The 13,768-nt window shown below is 45.9% G+C and overlaps 1 protein-coding gene across 1 annotated transcript in view; it reads right to left on the bottom strand.

Moving 5' to 3' along the window:
• The window catches only part of akap6 (A kinase (PRKA) anchor protein 6), a 159,301-nt gene that overhangs the window by 80,829 nt on the left and 64,704 nt on the right, over positions 1-13,768 (bottom strand). The window lies entirely within an intron of this gene.

Raw genomic sequence — 13,768 nt, 5'->3', positions numbered from 1 at the left:
GGTAGATGTAGAGTTATGTAGGGTTAGAGGGTATGTGTGTGTTGGTCAGGTGTGTGTTGTGGTTCTGAGTGGATCATCATCTTCTCAGCGCATCATTAGATGTTTATTGCAGATGAATGAGATTCGTCCGTTGTGTTTTGACGGCCTGAACTTTAAATCCCTGCGAGCAGCAACAGCCACTAGAAAGACTCTCCAGCTCCATCCTCATCCAGCGACACACACACACACACACACACACACACTGCATGTACATGTGTCTGCATATAAATGTATAGACACTCTGATTTCACACACATCAGCCATAAAAGCACACACACACACACCGTTAGCTTGAATTGCTTCTCTCTGGCACAAATTACCCTCATACACACTCCCATCAGGCTGCACAAATGTCCCCATAAAGCCAACACACAAATTGAGCATGAATTGCTGCACACACACAAAAATAAACATATTCACATATGAATCTTTCCCACAAATTATCCTCACAATCGCACACACACATCACAGCGAGTCGCACTCAGTATCCAGACAATCATATAGAGGCACTCAGCGCCGCTCACATGTAATTGCATACAAACTATATGGAGATGAGGCTTCAATTGAACCAATGAAGGCAGAGTGAGTGTGTACAAACACCGACACACACACCAACACACACTCGACCGCCTGCTTTCTCCTCATTCAGTAACAATCTGAATAAAGTGTTGTCGCGTCGAGTCGCGTTCTCCGTCCGATCTACTTAGCGGCGTCGACGGAAGGATCTGGAAAGGTCATCCAATCTGTGGAAGGCAGAGCGGCTCAATCAGAGAGCTAATAAACAAACCGGCAGCAACAATCAGCGGCGTGTTCAGGTGTTCGTGTGCTGCTGCTGCTCACAAATCAAACTAACTGAAGCTCTCAGAGAAAAAACCTCACTTTGTCTGAACGTCGCTGCGCTTTCCTTCATTACGTCTCTCGGCTGTTTGCTGCTGCTCCGTCGGTTCGTTGTTCATTAGCCGCTTTCTGTGTTTCTTCACTGAGTTTATAACTGAGCACAGAAGTACAGTGAATGTACTCATTAAGAGGTGAAAAAGTTACTCGAGAAAAGTAAATAAAGGCACATTTATGAAGAAAAGGATCCTTTTAAAGCAACATGAGGAACTTTGAGGAACTTTTGTGTGATCTTTTAGTGGTTCTGGGCCTTTGAGTATGTTCAAGCACAAGATCCGACCCAGTAGAACCTCCTCCAGGGACGTTTCCAAAGTAGAACAAAGTTCCTCCTCCAACCTCTTTTCTTCTGAGTGACCATGAAACCTGGTGTGCAGGTCTGGATGCTGGTTGGATAAACAAGCACCATGTGATTGTCCAGCAGCTTCTTCTTCTCTCTAACATCAACAACATAAAGTTCTCCAGATATTCTATTTCAGTTCTGTTTCCTACTTAGAACAGAAATTACTTCCAGTAACTGTTTGTTCTGGTCTCTGTGAGTTAAAGTTGAAGCTGAAAGCGCTGAGTACGAGGATTTGCTCCACCTCACATCCTGCAGCAGAAAACAACCAACACATGCTGAAGCAGTGATAACACATCTCCTGAAATACACAAGAAATGAAGGGAAATGGATTTTGTGTTTGCAAAGACCAGAACTTTGTGAATTTTTTTCAATACCGTACGAAATATGACCATGTTGTAATTGTAGAGTGGAAACCGAAGGAAAGGATAAGAAGACGACAGAGAACGTCCTCCGAAGTCCATGTGTGAAGCCTTTAACGAACATTTACAGTTTCTCTTTGATGTTGTTCCGCCAAAAATCTACATTGGGATCTATTTCGACTCCGTGTTCGGGGTGGTCCTTGAGATTTCCACTTCAAGAAAAGATTACTTTTCTGACAAACATTCTGAACGGGACAACTGGCAATGTGCTGCTGCTGTGTGTCTCCTAGCTCATTATTTGTTGATACTTGTTTTGGACATGAGTGAGTTCCATCCTCATCTCTCATCCAGCTCATTGTGTAGCGCAGAATGGTCTGACTGCTCCTCACTAAGAAATAAACATGTTGGTGATGTTTGTTCTGCTGAAGTTGCTGCATCACCACATCTGACACCAGGAACTGAACCAGAATCAGATGGTTGTCATTATTGTGTGTGTGTGTGTGTGTGTGTATGTGTGTTTTTTCAGTTTTTTCAATCCCATCGTTAACGCCGCTAATAGACACACAAATCAATAAGAATCTGCCTCATTTGATGAATATGTAGACATGCCCCGACACACAACACGTTTGTAGCTCTGACTCTGTGTGTGTGTGTGTGTGTGTGTGCGTTGCCTTCGATGTGCTGAATCAAGTCATTTTAGGGCTTTTTGTTTACATGTCAGAGCCAATTTATCCAGAATCCCTGGAAACACTCAATAGCTCATCCCACTGCAGAGTGAGTCTGTGTGTGTTCCTTGTATGTTTTCATGTCATATATATATATAAATATATAATGTATGTGTGTGTGTGTGTGTGTGTGTGTGTGTGTGTGTGTCTCCTGGGGTTTTCCCGGGGCTATAACTGCCAATCAACCAGCATGTTGGACTGAGAGCTGAGCAGCAGCTGAGAAACCTGCAGGATCTGAACTCACCATCTGCTCTTCATTCATTAAAAACAAATATCAGACAATAAATCAATACGTAGATCAATCAGCTCATCGATCATGTCACAGAGCAATGCTGCTGTAGATCCATGAACACCAAGTAAAGTCTCAGATTCAGAACTAGCACAGGCTGAGTTACCGCTGGGCGTCTGGTGTTGACTTGTGATGTCACTTCCTGTAGTCGTTTCCTGTAGTTGCCTCCTGTAGTCACCTACTATAGTGGCCTCCTGTAGTCGCCTCCTGTAGTCACCTTTGGGTGTCGTCTTCTGTAGTCACCTCCTATAGTCGCCTCCTGTAGTCGTTTCCTGTAGTCAGTTCCTGTTGTCGTTTCCTGTTGTCGCCTCTAGGTGTTACCTCCTGTAGTCACCTCTGGGTGTCGCCTCCTGAAGGTGTTTCTTGTGGTCCCTCCTGTGGTCGCCTCCTATAGTTGCCTCCTGTAGTCGCCTCCTATCGTCACCTCTGGGTGTCGCCTCCCGTAGTCCCCTTCCACAGTCGCCTCCCGTACTCCCTTGGCATAGTCGCCTCCCATAGTCCCCTTCCGTAGTCACCTTCCATAGTCGCCTTCCGTAGTCACCTTCCATAGTCGCCTTCCGTAGTCCCCTCCCGTACCCCCTTCCCATAGCTACCTCCTGTAGTGCCCTCCCGTAGCAACCTTCCATAGTCCCCTTCTGTTGTCCCCTCTCATAGTCCCCTCCCATAGTCCCCTCCCGTAGTCACCCCCCATAGTCGCCTCCCGTAGTCCCCTCCCAAAGTCCCTTCTCGGAGTCGCCTCCCAAAGTCCCCTCCCGTAGTCACCTCCCGTAGCCCCCTCTCGTAGTCCCCTTCCTTAGTCGCCTCCCGTAGTCACCCCCCGTAGTCACCTCCCGTAGTCCCCTCCCAAAGTCCCTTCTCGGAGTCGCCTCCCAAAGTCCCCTCTCGTAGCCCCCTCCCATAGCCCCCTCTTGTAGTCCCCTTCCTTAGTCACCTCCCGTAGTCACCCCCCCGTAGTCACCTCCCGTAGTCCCCTCCCATAGCCCCCTCCCGTAGTCCCCTCTCGTAGTTGCCTCCTGTAGTCCCCTTCCTTAGTCGCCTCCCACAGTCGCCTCCTTGTCTTTAATGTGCCACCAACGTCTTACTGCAAGACGTCCTGTGAGCAGCTCGTAAGCTGTGTTGCCTGAAGCTGAGCTCCCATAATGCACTGCCTGTCCTGCAGCCATTTGACCGTCACACACTTTGGTTCAACCCGGAGTGAGCTCCTGCTTGATCCCATTCATTGTTTCCAGAGGATAAGGCAGGAGTTTAATGTCTATAAATAAGTGACTGACATCATTGTTTTTTTTTTTTTTTTTTTTTTAATTTAAATTGCTATTTACACATAAACTTGGGGAACATCTTTAATTATGATAATTTTGTGGAGGTTTAAATTGCTGTGGTCACTGAATCTTTGTCTGTTTAACTAAACTTTTATTTTTTATCAGTTATGATTTATTTCATTGTACTGTTTTACTATAAGTATTGTATTTCACAGGATTGTTTTTTTAAATCCACATATGATGTTAATTTCTAGTGACATGTCGGTGAGTGTGTGTGTGTGTGTGTGTGTGTGTGTGTGTGTGTGTGTCGCAGGTCAGTGTCTGAGGTGAGATATTCCAATAACCGGGTGTTTTTGTCTTGATAGAGCGAAGCAGCAGGTAATGATACAGGATCAATAATGGATATGAGACAGCTGCATTCAGCAGCTGCACACACACACACACACACACACACACACACACACACACACACACACACACACACACAGCTCCTCTCTGCTCAGCAGCTTCAATTTAAAACACTCAGAGCTCAATAGTGAACAAACATTAGTCTAGCATGAGCCTCTTCTCTTTATTATCCGCAAACTTTCATCTGTGAACAACAATCTGCACATTAAGTGCTATTTTTTATTCTAAGCTTCACTTTGCTGCTAATTTGTAAACTACAATTGATCTAATAAAGATCAAAACCTCCGTTTTGCACAAAAATCTTCAGAAAATGAACCTGTGTGTGGAAACGCTGCATTCAGGAAAACATGCAAAGAAACACAAAAGCTGGTCAACGGAGCTCCATCTGTAAACCAGAGCAACAGTGTGTGTGTGTGTGTGTGTGTGTGTGTGTGTGTGTGTGTGTGTGTTTGTGTGTGCGTGCGTGCGCGTGTGTGTGTGTCTGCGAACCAGATGTTTCTGCCTTTAGCTTCATCTGCAGCTAAAATCAACCAAACAAACCTCCATCTGTCATCTGACCTGCTACTGGTTCAGTTTCTGCTCGGAAACAAAGGAACAGCAGCAGAAAGGTGGACTGCAGCAGCTGATGACTAGTTCTGAGATTCTGAGAAGATGTTCTGACTGTCTGGACTCATGTTCCTGCAGGCTTGTTCAGTAGCAGACGTTACTTTCTAACAGCCTCATAAACGTGAAGCAGAACTTCAGACGTGTCGTTCTGTTCTCTTGTCCTGGGCCAAAGCAGAAACCAAAAGGTACCAAACAAAAGGCTCATGGATGAAGTCCCGACCGGATCCATCCAATTTTATGATGCATATTTTGTGGCAGAACTTACCATTTGTACTATGATGGTGCTTTTACCAGCTGAAAACTTACAAAGAGTCTTAAACTGTCAAACAGTTACATTCACAAAGTCTCGCTGCAGCGAGTTGATGGTTCTGACGCCTGAGGACAGAACATGGAGACGATGAAGGACCAGCAGGGACACTGAGCCTGAGATCAGTGTTCAGTGCCACAATGCTGGCTGTTATTTAATCTGCTAAAACACAATGGTAACTGATGCTGCACAGCCAGATCGCCATGGTAACTGATGCTACGCAGCCGGATAGCCATGGTAACTTATGCTGCACAGCCGGATTGCCATGGTAACTGATGCTACGCAGCCGGATTGTCATGGTAACTGATGCTGCACAGCCAGATCACCATGGTAACTGATGCTACGCAGCTAGATCGCCATGGTAACTGATGCTATGCAGCCAGATTGCCATGGTAACTGATGCTATGCAGCTAGATCGCCATGGTAACTGATGTTGCACATATAACAGTTCCAGCGTCCTGCCACAGCGGTCTCCTCCCTCTATGACACCTGTGTAGCTCAGTCACTTGTGTCGATAGTGATCAGTTCAGAAGTTCTTTGATTGATCCCAATCCTGACTTCCATGATCCGATCAGGACGTACCAGCTTATTGAGTCTCTCTGATTCTTGGAGCTCCAGTTTGATCATTTTGGCTTCACACTCAGATGTGTTCTGGAGATGTGATCTATGATCTGAAACACTCTGGTTCTCCAACCTGCAGGTTCTTCAGGTGTAAACAAGTAAACGGATGGTTTGGTTCTGAAGCTGCAGATGTCCTGGACCTTCACACCCCACTGACCCACAGAACCTCTTACACTCCCAGAATGCCCTGCAGCCGGCCGGTTGTTCCGTCTGCAACCAGCCTTCATCTCTCACCGTTTCTGATTAAGATCAGGTTTTTTATGCTGCTTAATTATTTCCTAATGAGTTTGCGTGTTAATTAGAATAGTGTCTAATGTTAATTAGCTGTATTAATGGAGCTGCTGTAGCAGCTGCCCCCAGCATCGGATCCACCGCCTCACAAACATCTTCATCTCACCGAGAATCCACAACGTCAGCCGTCAGATTCCACAGTTAAACCAGCCCAACGTGTAAAAACAGGAAACTGGCGAGTTTTAAGTGTGGATCTTTTGTTTTAAATATAAAATAAGAGACGTCAAACCTGAACCAACATTCAGATGTGGGTCAGGGTTCTGTGATGAAGCGGCTCCAACAAACACACACGCCATGAAACGGACGACAGAGAGGCTAAAAACTCAACACTCTGATTCTAATAAAGACTGTGTCCTTTAACACACAGTCCTGACACACAAAGACACACACTGACACACACAGACACACACTGACTCACACTGACACACACAGACACACACAGACACACACTGACACACACAGACACACACTGCCTGGCGTCTACATCAGCTGATCTCCCAGCATGCTTCACTGCTCCACTGATTCACACCTGAAACACTATTAAGAAAAAACGCCGAGAAGCTGAAGAGAGAAAATGATGATCAGCTGAAAAATCAATGAGACCTCTGAAACACACACACACACACACACACACACACACAGAAAAACACACAGAGACTCACTAAAACACACACACACACACACTCAAACTCCCTTCACTTCAGAGGATGCTGCACTGACACACAAACCAGAACCAGAACCTTTCACAAAACCAGAACCTTCGACCAAACCAGAACTAGAACCTTCAGTCAAACCAGAATCAGAACCTTTAACTAAACCAGAACCAGAACCTTCAGCCAAACCAGAACCAGAACCTTTAACTAAACCAAAACCTTCAGCCAAACCAGAACCAGGTTTTTTTCTGCTCAAACTAACATTATGACGGCATGGACTCTGTCCTCAGAAGTAGTTAAAGTCTCTGATCACAGATTGTTGTCCTCACAACAGGTGTGTTTCAGCTGAACTGACCCTGGATTAGACAGCAGACACCTGAACACCAGGAAGCATCTCATCCATCCATCCACTCATCCATCCATCCATCCATTCATTCATTCATTCATTCATTCATTAGAGGAGGAGGAGGAGGAGGAGGAGGAGCTGTGGACCCTCCAGCAGAGCTTCAGTCTTTTATTTAGTGTTTATCTGCTTCTGATGATTCATCAGAGACCAAAAACTGCTCCGAGTGTGTGTGCGTGTGCGTATGTGTGTGTGTGTGTGTGTGTGTGTGTGTGTGTGTGTGTGTCTGAAGGAAACAAACAGAAGAAGGAGATTTCACAGAAAGACGTTTCACTAAATGAGATGTTTCAGATCATAGAGACATTTTTTTAAAACGCTGAAGAACTCTGACCTGAACGTATGTTAAGCAAGAACCTTTTTAGAGAGTTTGGGTATTTGTGAGGACATTTTTCGACAGTGGCACCAAAGCTTCAGTGAAACGGAGACAGTTTGAGGAAATGAAGACATGTTGAAGCAGTGAGAAGATGGCTGATGGGGGCGCTGTCAGAAACGGGATGAGACTTTGTGACGCTGACTTCATGTCAGTCTGACCACAGAACTTCACCAGAGTCGGGTTCTATCCTCTCCTTTAGAAATGTGAGACGACAAAGGAATCGCTTCAGTTTGTTAAAATGAGACGCGTTAGAACCTGAGGACACGTTTTCCGCGTGAGGACGTCCTTCCAGAGGACGTGTTGTCGGTGGGTCAGCTCTTTAAAGGCTGGAGGAGTTTTCTGCTGGTATCATGAACACGTCTGACGTCAGTGCGGGTCCAGAACCACTTGCCCAGACGCTCGGGGAGTTTCACAGAACAAACCTCAGAGTGAACATGTGAGATTACAGTCGACCGTCTGCAGCTAAACATGCTGTTGTTTCCTCCTCCATCCTTCATCCCTCCGTCAGGTGGAGTGACCTTGTATTTCATTTACTGATAATTACATGGATTTATTCCACCGAGAGGCTTTAATTAGAATGCTGGAAATATTGATTGCCTCCATCATCTCTCCTCCTTTCCTCCGTCCATCCGTCCGACCGACAGACGCAGTCAGAGGAGACGATCAGGACGCTGAGACTCTGTGAGGACGCAGCCAGACAGGAATTACGATGAAAACCTTCATTCTTGTTTCTAGAAGCAACCAGGAGACATGATTGAGTATCTGGTGACTCTTTGTTCAACCAGAACCGAGAGCTGCTCACTGAGCTGCAGGCCGTGGAGTCAGAGTTCATTCTGCTTCCTGATTCGTCATTATCAGGGATCACGTGGAACATCTAATCCTGTAAACTGATGGTTCTGGATGTTTTATTATTCGGGTCAGAAACAGCCAATTTGATATTTAAGAGATAAGAGACAAGAAAAGATCAACGTTTATTTATTTAAACGTTCTGTCGTAGAACAGCAGCAGAACCAGAGACAAAATAACAGAACGAAACAGAATATAGACTAAAGCAGGACGGCACCGCCTTAATAACGTCATAATTACATCACTATAAACGCTACACTACATTTTACTTTTTGCATTTATAAAACTGATTTTATCGAACTCATCTTCTGTCAGCAGCAGACAGTAAAGTTGTTGTCACTGGGTATTACTTCACTGACGGCTCCGACTGGGTCAGAACCAACCAGGAAATTCTTAAACTTTATCAAATCAAATGTTTCTGTAGTTTGTTTTTAGCCTCATTGAGTGTTTAGTTTAGTTGTTTGGAACATTTCCTGTTGTTCTTTTTTAATAAGAATCAGCTGTACAGCCACTGAGCAGCAGCTCAACGGTTTTATCGCCTCTCTGACATCTTTAGACCAAACAGCCAATAGTAGGTTAGAAGTCAGTAGATCCACCAATCGGTGAGCAGCAGCTAGAGCAGTCGGCGGCATGAAGCAGAATCAACACAAGAAGACCAACGTGTTCTGATCATCGGTCCAAAAACTCTGTAAACGAAGCTTTGAACTCTCAGATGAAGCTGTAAACATCCCAACACCCAGCGCTCTGACCACTCAGACCTCAGCCATCACTAATTAGTCACCTGATCATTAATTACACGTGAGTCACAGATGCATTGTGGGACTGTCGAGCCAACAGGCCGCCGACTTCATTTCTGCTGGCCGAAGCAGAAAGACGCCTCTCCGCTTTTTTGATGTTTGATTAATTATTTTGGTGCCAATCCATTTCAGCTTCTTCCATATTTAATTAAAATATCATTTTAAAACATAATTAAGTTTTTAATCCGACTGTGAGAGAATCTGCAGCAAAGCAAAGACACTCTCTCTCTGCATCCTCCACCGCCTCGATCGGCCACACGTTGGACGATGCCTGAAGGCTTCACACACACACACACATACACACACACACACACACACACACAGACGTCTTCAGTGTGGCTTTAAGTTGCCTATAAGGTAGAAATGTTGTGGAGCTCCTTCAGAATGAACAGATTCAGTCTGACCTCAGTGTGTGTGTGCGTGTGTGTGTGCGTGTGTGCGTGCGTGTGTGAGTGTGTGTGTGAGTGTGAGTGTGAGTATGAGTGTGTGTGTGTGTGTGCGTATAAACACACAGCATGCGGCCGGCGGCTGCTGATGGCCGAGCTAATTATGCATGAAATCAAATATGATTTAAAAACAACTTCACAAGAAACTCTGCTGCAACACACACACACACACACACACACACACACTCAGCAGGAGTCGGAGGCAGATGATGCTGATGATTGTGTGTTTTTGTGTTGAAAGTCTAACAACAAAGATGAGCTTCTATTCGTCCTTTTTATGGGAACTGAGCTTCAAGTGTTGCTGTCGGATCGAGCTGGTTTCATCCTGCTGAGCTTCACATCAGTGTGTCTGTGGTTCAGACTGAACGACACCAGACGAGAGCTTCGGTGAACCACAGACATCCTCCACAGCTCAGAGCTTCTACCTGCAGCCTCATGAACCCAAACTAATCCTGAATCAACATGATAACAGCTTCTCTCTGCTCTCACCCTGAGAACACTCCAGCAGCTTTAAACACGTTGTCTTCAACCAGACCACCAGAAGCAACGACACCAACTCGCAGCCAGAAACTGTAGAAGCACAAAGAATCTGGTGATTTTCAACTTTCCAACTGTCCCTGAACACATCATGTGTGACCTGCAATTCAACCAGGAAAACAAACAAAATGTGAACATCGCTGATTCAGCCAGGTCCAGTAGAACCAGAACCTCCCTCCTCCTGGTTCTGATCCTGTAGAACCAGAACCTCCCTCTTCCTGGTTCTGATCCTGTAGAACCAGAACCTCCCTCCTCCTGGTTCTGATCCTGTAGAACCAGAACCTCCCTCCTCTTGGTTCTGATCCTCCACCACTGACTCAGCTGTGACCAACAGGAACCATTCAGAGAGTTTCAGGTGAACTGCAGCCAGTGTTTCCTCAGAGAGACTGAAGGAGAATCCAACCTACTGGATCAATGAATAGATGCAGCATGGATCAGAACCAGAGACCAGAGGAGCCAGTTGGTGGAGATACATTCAGCTGATGGTGGAACATCTTTCTACATCTGATGGTGGAACACCTTTCTACGGCTGATGAGCAGAGCAGAGAGGAGCAGTCTGGAGACATGGAGATAGTTCAACATCTGCAGGATGAGGAGACCACATTCATTCTTGTCAGTGTTCCTCCTCTCCTTGTCTACCTGCTATGATCTCTACAAGTCCACTTTCTCTTCTCACATTGATTCTGTCTCCATCTGACCCTCATTCGTAGAATCAAGCTGATTTGTATTGAATCTGCTCAGAATAATTTTGCCATTCAGGCAGTTTTCTCATGAACATCCGACTTTTCTGACTCAATAATGGATGAAAATGAGGATGTAGATGTGCAGAGTTCCTCCTTCACTCTGCGGCTCTGTATCAGTCGGTGAGGCTGAGGATTGTAGCCGCCGTGTTATTTTTGATTTATGTTCCGTATTTGATATTGAAAATAACTGGAATGGTGTCCTTGAAGGAAACCGAACGTCTGAGCAGGAGCAGAAAAAGGAGGCGATTCTGGAGAGAGCAGCAGAATAAATAAGGAGCTGGACTCTCTTCTTCTGTCTAATTTCAGTCGCAGACGCTCGCCTTCAAATTACATCTAATAGCTGAGAATTACACAGAATGGACCTTAATTACCTGTAATTTACCCCCCAAAATCTTAATTCCCCTCTGCCACCCGCCACGTAAATAAATGCCACATCTAATTTGCTTGTTTTGGAGACCACACCGTGATGGTGATGGATATGAGAAGCTCTGAATCGGTTCAAGGTAATTTGATTCTGGAGGAGCCGGCTGCATTTTTAATGTCTGAGCTCAGCCAGGCGTGAGCTCATGTTTTATTTTTCATTCACAGAAATCACAACTGCAATTAAAGTCTGAAAAATCTTCTGATTTGTCTGTCTAGAATGCTGTTGTTACTGACCTCTAGTGGTTGAACGCCTCACCTGGTACAGAGAAATACACGTATTTACATGTTCGGTTATTGCCGCTGCAGTCCATCAACGATCCATTTGTTCTGTTAAAGAAAGTCACAACGACCAGCGGCCATCTTTGGTCTCTGACAGGAAATGCTTTAGGGCTGTTAGCATCTGCCTACGCCCACCCATAGTCTTCTTTCAGGGACTATTATCGTTACCACGGTGACCAGACTCCAATCAGCTGGGAGGCAGGTCACCTGATTCACAGCAGGAACGCCGTCGGACCTTTTTACGGCCTCATTAGCCGGGATGGAAAAACCCGGTTCAACCAATCAGATCACTCAGCTGAAATTAGCAGCTACTGTAACGATGGCTGAGGGAGCGTTGGTCGCCACGGCAACCAGCATCCCAGAAACATCAATAACAGGTCTGTGGGGGTTTGTACTGGTCTGTAGTGGTCTGTAGTGGTCTGTAGGGGTCTGTACTGGTCTGTAGGTGTCTGTAGGGATCTGCACTGGTCTGTAGGGGACTGTACTGGTCTGTACTGGTCTGTACTGGTCTGTAATGGTCTGTATTGGTCTGTAGTAGTCTGTAATGGTCTATAGTGGCCTATAGTGGTCTGTACTGGTCTATAATGATCTGTAGAGGTCTGTAGTGGTCTGCAGTGGTCTATAATGGTCTGTAATGGTCTGTAGTGGTCCGTAGTTGTCTGTAGTGGTCTACAGTAGTCTATAGTGGTCTGTCATGGTCTGTAGTGGTCTACAGTGGTCTACAGTGATCTGTAATGGTCTGTAATGGTCTGTAGTGGTCTTTTGTGGTCTACAGTGTTCTGTAGTAGTCTGTAATGGTCTGTCGTAGTCTGTAGTGGTCTACAGTGGTCTGTAATGGTCTGAAGTGGTCTTTTGTGGTCTATAGTGTTCTGTAGTAGTCTGTAATGGTCTATACTGGTCTGTAGGGGTCTGACTGCCCCCCTGTCATTCTGCTATGGGGAGGCTCTGCCTTATTTGTGTTTCTTTTCACCAGTTGCAGGTGTCGTAGGCGGAGCTAAGAGCAGGGTCATGTGACTGCGTTTTGGCGGGACGGTGTCAGGTTTCCTCGTCATCGTTGAACAGCTGATTTGGTCTGACTTCTATCGACGCAGCTAAACTGTTGCTGTTCTGATGAAATGATTCTGGAGGATTTTACCTGCATCAGGTGAGTCAGACAAAGAGCTCTCCTCGTTTGAACAAACCTGATTGGCCAGCAGAGCATGTTGTACCTGGACAGTCTCACCTGTGTCACAGTTAATGTTTCATGTGTTCCTGATTCGTCTGCAGCTCTTTAATGATTTTACACACAGGTGATTCGTCACCAGTCTTTCTTCTCCTGTTATTCTCCACCTTCAGCTCTGCTTCAGCCTCTGAGTCGGTCTGAGCAGCAGCGCCGGCTCTGGTCGGAGCCGAATAATTGTCAATGAATATTTAACAAGGTTTCAGATGGAGGATAGAATCAGTGTGATCCAGCAGAGGTTAGCGATCGCTGTGGTCACTGGTGCGTTCAGCAGCCGCTGGATTAACGGAGGAGATGATGAAGTGCAGAATAAATACTAAATAAACAGCCTCCGCTCCACATACAGCAGCGCTGCTCGCTGCTGCCGCCGCCGCCAGACGTTTCTCAGCGGCCATTTTGTTCCCTGCTGACCCCCCCTTCACCGACTGGACTCGTTTTACTGGAGGACGTCATGAAAGTGTAATTAAGCACCGGCGGCTGGTGATTTCTAGTCTGCTGGAGTGTGGAGAGTTTAAAACATTCAGGGTTCAGCGTTAACGGCAGAAAAAAGGTGAGAAACCAAGAAAACTGCAGCCTGAAAACAAATTTGTGTTTTCCAGAAACTGCACTGTTCAAAAACTCAACCTGGAGTTTCACTGATCAGCGCAGAGGAAGCAGACAAACGAGATAAACCTCCGTGATACGGCCGCCTCATTTCAGCTGAGCCGTCTGATCAACAAACCCAGCAGCAGGTTCAAACTTCACATGATCCGTGAACACACCACCCGAATGAGCCAAAGTATCAGCCTGAAGGTGTACAAACACAAAGACCTGTTAGAGTTTCAACTTTCCCGTGGTCCTTGAACATCTCATCTGTGATGCACCATTCTGACGTCAGAACAACCAAATGAACCTGTGGGTCAGGGTTAAGG

This window comes from Stegastes partitus, unplaced genomic scaffold (genome assembly GCF_000690725.1).
Source record: "Stegastes partitus isolate 25-593 unplaced genomic scaffold, Stegastes_partitus-1.0.2 Scaffold483, whole genome shotgun sequence".
NCBI classification, from domain to species: domain Eukaryota; kingdom Metazoa; phylum Chordata; class Actinopteri; family Pomacentridae; genus Stegastes; species Stegastes partitus.
Note: the sequence above shows the minus strand (reverse complement) of the source record. Positions and strands in the feature narration are given on the sequence as shown.